Consider the following 5,785-nt stretch of genomic DNA (forward strand, 5'->3'; position numbering starts at 1 on the left):
TGACTGGAACATAGAAAGGTTCAATATATGTTGGTTTTAATAATAACAAAAATACCAAATATAGTAATTAGCTCTTTTTTTTGAGATAGAGTTTTGCTCTGTTGCACAGGCTGGAGTGCAGTATTGTGATCTCAGCTCACTGCAAGCTCTGTCTCTCTGGTTCAAACGACTCTCACACCTCAGCCTCCTGAGTAGCTAGGACTACAGGTGTATGCCACCACGCCTGGCTCATTTTTTTTTTTTTTGTAGTTTTAGTAGAGATGGGGTTTTGCCATGTTGGCCAGGCTAGTCTCAAACTCCGGACCTTAAGTGAGCCACCCACCTCAGCTTCCCAAGTGTTGGGATGACAGGCGTGGGCCACCGTGGCCAATGGTAATGAGCTCTTTCTCTGAGAATAACTGTTTCTTTTGAAGTAAAACTACAGCATTGACTTTAGGTATTTCATAGACTTGATTAACTTAAACAATGACATAAAACTCTTTGAGTACCGAAATAATACTTAATAGGGTAGAAGTTTGTTTGTAGGATGGAACAAAAACCTGAAAACTTATTGTGAGAAATGATTCGTCCATTCTAGCATAGCTCCTTTTGAAGTTTGCGATAGGAGGTTTTGGTGTTTCCCCACCCATCATGGAAATCATGTAAATTGGAGAGGCGAGGAAAGTGCATCAGTATTGGTTTGCTAGAGCTATCATAAAAAGTACCACACATTGAGTGGCTTAAACAATCAATTTATTGTCTCACAGATCTGGAGGGTAGAGATCTGAGATCAAGGTGTTGGCAGGGTTAGTTCCTTCCCAGGGCCGTGAGGGAGAATCTTTTCCGTGCCTGTCATCCAGTATGTTTGCTGACAACCTTGAGCATTCTCTTGGCTTCTGCTGCATGATCACACTCTCTGCTTCGTGTTCACATGGCATTCTTTCTGTATGCGTGTCTCTGTATCCAAATTTCTTCTTTATATAAGGAACCCAGTCATACTGGGTTGGGGGCCCAATCTACTCCAGTATTACCTCATCTAATACCATTTTCCTTTAAAAAATTTAATTGACACATAATAATCATACATGTCTATGGGGTACATAATGTTATGACACATATAAGGTATAATGATCAGATCAGGGTGATTCAATATCGGTCATCTCAAACGTTTATCATTCCTTGTATTGGGAACATTCAATATCTCCAGCTATTTGAAACTGTATATTTTGTTTACTATAGTCATCCTACAGTACTATAGGACACAAAAACTTATTCCCATTTTTAACAACATTATTTCCAAATAGGAAATACCTCCATTCTGAGGTACTGGAGGATAGGACTTCAACCTATAATTTTTTGTGGGTGGAAGGGACACAATTCAACCTGTTACAGTATCCTATCCTGGAAAGTAACTATGATATACTTCCGGAAGTTGCAGTAGTCACTACTTAGCAAAAATCTAATTGCATTCCGGTTAATTCATTCCAGAAAAGATGTTCAGAAACTGAATCACTGCTAACAGCAGGGGCGCCAAGTGTTTAATGACCTCCTATTGTGGGTGCTCCCCACAAAATTCTGTTGCCCTCCTAACACTCACAAGACTTATTTTGTGAGATTGTGTGTGGGCGTGGGTGTGTGAAAGAGAAGGGGGATGGAGACAGGGACTTTCTGCTCCCAAGGACTTTCCATTTAGTGAAAAAGATGGATGTTGCACAAAAAGCAAATTTTAAAAGAAGAAAAAAAATACTTATCTTTCTTTACTCAGTAAGGAGGTTCATGAATATACATATTGTATATAATTGCATTTTAAGAAGTACTACGTGTAAACTCAAGTCATCTTTATGTGTGTGAAATCAATGGGTTAAGAAAGTACGCTTCCCTGAGGCTTGGCCTACTCTTATTAACTCTAATCTAAAAGTCTGAAAGATGCTACCTAGAAAACTTTGTATACTTATGTATTTTAAGATTATACCAATGAACAATACTTTCTTCAGCCCCTATAATATACCTGATTTTCTATTTTATCATGTTGTTTTCCATGATGTTGAAATACATTCTCCTCTCATTCAGGATTCATGAGTACTGCATCCTGTGTAAAGCCTGACAGTTCTACTAGAAGGTTGAGCTGTTTCTCTACTGATTTCACATTATTTTATTAGCTTATTTAGTAAGGAGTTATTTCCCACCAGTGATATATCTTACCACTAGACTGTGAATTTCTTTTAACCAGTCTATCTTTGGATCCACAATATCAAAGTTAGTATCTGACAGAGTGAAAATTAATCATTGAATAATTGGGAAAGATTAAATGCTAGGAAATAATGTAGGTTTTATTTTGATCTCAGAAATTGAGAGCTTGATCTGAATAGAAATGTTGCTATTTTAGGAAAACAAATGGGAAGGAAGACAAGGAAGAGGTGAAGGATCTAGTGCAGTAATTCTAAACTAGTATTGACAATATTAGCAAATAAAAATACCAGTCACCCAGTTTAATTTAAAATATCACATAAACAACAAATACATTTTAGTATGTCTCAAATATTAAACAGGACATGCTTATATTTTGAAAATGTTGTTTATCCCCTATTTAAATTTAACTGGATGACCTGTACTTTATGTGGCAATGCTGGACCTTATCTAATTAATCCTTTTTGAATGTATAACTTTTTTGACTGTTGTCTCTTTGAAATGCAAATGAAAACTCTGAAAGCCTGCATTAAAATGCGTTGCACATAGAATTATGCATACTATTTCAGGTGGTTGATGTTGGTAACTTTTTAAAATGTTGAATGTGTTAGGAAAGGAATAATTTCTTGGAGGTTATAAGGATAAAAACAAATGGAAGTAAAATTATACACATACACACACACACACACACACACACATACCCCTATATGTACATGCACAGACACACGTTCATTAAACATAGTCTTACATTTCCAAAGTAGAGGTAACCTAAGAAGGAATGGAATCCAAACAATTAATTTTATAAAATAGGGTAGAAATATCAACTACAATATAGAAAGGTTTTTTTTTTTTTTTCTAAAAAACAAGTTGGGGTCTCACTATGTTGCCCAAGCCGGAGTACAGTGGCTATTCATAGACTTGATCATAGCTCATTGCAGCCTCAAACCCTTGGGCTAAAGTAATCCTCCTGCCTCAACTTCACAAGTAGCACAAGCCACTGTACCCAGCGAGGATTATAGAGTTTGTTAAAGTGAGTAGAGAAGGAAAACTAAATGGGTTACAAGATTACAATGACTGAAACTGATTATCGAATATTTATATGTAAAATATCTATATATTAAATGTTGGCATGCATATAATTACATGCATAATAAAAGTATATATATAACAAAATAACAATCTATGCATATTAAAATATAAAGGTGGCCGGGCGCAGTGGCTCACGCCTGTAATCCCAGCACTTTGGGAGGCTGAGGCGGGCGGATCACAAGGTCAGGAGATCGAGACCATCCTGGCGAACACGGTGAAACCCCGTCTCTACTAAAAATACAAAAAAATTAGCTGGGCGTGGTGGCGGGCACCTGTAGTCCCAGCTTCTAGAGAGGCTGAGGCAGGAGAATGGCGTGAACCCAGGAGGCGACGGAGCTTGCAGTGAGTGGAGATCACACCACTGCCCTCCAACCTGGGCGACAAAGCAAGACTCCATCTCAAAAAAAAAAAGAAAAAGAAAAAGAATAAAATATAAAGGTGTATACATTTTTATTACAAAGAACAATTTATCACTTAGTAACATTTTTATGCTACTTGAAGAAAGATAAGTGAATATTCAATTTTATTTATTCTTTAAAAACTGAATTGTCAACTGATCTCTTTTATAGTTCACTGCAAATAACTGCTAACATTTGGTTCCTCTGAACTATTTATGCAACCATGGAATCAGCTATATTTCTTTAGTCTTCATATGTTAAACTATTAAATCAGAGAATGCCAGTGCATTCTGATCTCTTAGCATCCATTAAGATAAAATCTCTAGACTGTTATCTAAAAAACCAAAATAGGCTGTAATATAAAAATTAAAATAGGATATTTAATATTCTTTTATAAATAAATAGGATAATGGGTATCTAGTACTGATAATCATATAACCTATTTATATTCAAATAGATCAGTTTACTACAAACCTGCTTAAAATGAACAGAATAGTGATCAAATAACACCCAAAGGAAATCTTTTTTTCTCAGACTCATCAAATGTTGAAATTACAGGTATCTATAACATAATATCATAGACATTGCATATCTATCTCATATAAAAGTGTAGTTCTATATCACAAAGCAATTCAAATTTTGCTAAATGCAATAAAATCCTATAAGTTAGGAAAATTTTTGCCCATCTAAAACATTTTCTTTCTTATTTTCTTTTTTCTTTTTGAGATGGAGTTTTACTCTTGTTGCCCAGGTTGGAGTGCAATGGAATGATCTTGGCTCACTAAAACCTCCACTTCCCAGGTTCAAGGGATTCTTCTGCCTCAGCCTCCTGAGTAGTTGGGATTACAGGCGCTCACCACCATGCCAGGCTAATTTTTGTATTTTTAGTAGAGATGGGTTTCACCATGTTGACCAGGCTGGTCTCGAACTCCTGATCTCAGGTGATCCTCCCATCTCAGCCTCCCAAAGTGCTGGGATTACAGGTATAAGTCACCATGCCCAGCCTCTAAAATATTTTCTACCTTCTGATAATTACTCCCAGCTGATTTTGGGATTTCTATTAGCAGATTTTTTTTTCTTCTTGTTGTTATTTAAATAAATAGAAGACATGGTATTAACTCTCTGGAGGCTTCCTGTGGAGAACTGAGTTGATGATTGGATATTTGATCATTTCAGAATAAATATAATCCTTCCCTACTAGTTAATTGGAGAATTCTTCAATTTTCCTGAAGTAGTTACACTTTTCTTAAAATTATTAGAAGTTTTAAAGTATCTACCCACTAATTAAGAAAAACATGTAGCTGGATGCAGTGGCTCAGGCCTGTAACCCCAACACTTTGGGAGGCTGAAGCAGGTGGATCACCTGAGGTCAGGAGTTTCAGACCAGCCTGGCCAACATGGTGAAAACCCGTCTCTATTAAAAATACAAAAATTAGCCAGATGTGGTGGTACACACCTGTAATCCCAGCTACTTGGGAGGTTGAGGCAGGAGAATTGCTTGAACGGGTGGCGGCGGGGGCATAGAGGTTGCAGTGAGCCAAGACCGCACCACTGCACTCGAGCCTGGGCAACAGAGCAAAACTTTGTCTCAAATAAATAAATAAATGTAGTTGAATTTTAAAAATATAATTAGGTTTTAAATGTCTGTCTTAGTGTAAAGTAAGATAAGAAGTAAGTGGTTAATGCTGAAATATGTAGCTAAAAGTTAAAATCACAAGTGGGCAGAGATTTATCTACTTTTTTTGGTAACATGGAGATCATTTATGACCTGGGTTAGCAGGTACGGTACAGTGGAGGAGACAGAATTAAAATTAGATTAGTTGGTGGTTGGACCAGGAACAGTGGCTCAGGCCTATAATCTCAGCACTCTGGCAGGCTTGAGTGCTGAGATTGAAGGACTGCTTGAGCCCAGTTCGAAACCAGCCTTGGCAACATAGTGAGACTGCATCTCTACCAAAAAAAAAAAAAAATTAGAAAATTAAAAATAAAATTAGATTAGTTGATGGAGTGAAGGAGTGGTGAAGAAATAGAGACAAACCGTATAGGTACCTCTTATTTAGGTCCTCCTGTCTCCACTATAACTCCTGGCAGGCTTTCTTTGCTACTGATAAGGCAGAAATAAAACTATATTG

Source organism: Trachypithecus francoisi, unplaced genomic scaffold (assembly GCF_009764315.1).
Source record: "Trachypithecus francoisi isolate TF-2019V2 unplaced genomic scaffold, Tfra_2.0 Lachesis_group4, whole genome shotgun sequence".
Taxonomy (NCBI): domain Eukaryota; kingdom Metazoa; phylum Chordata; class Mammalia; order Primates; family Cercopithecidae; genus Trachypithecus; species Trachypithecus francoisi.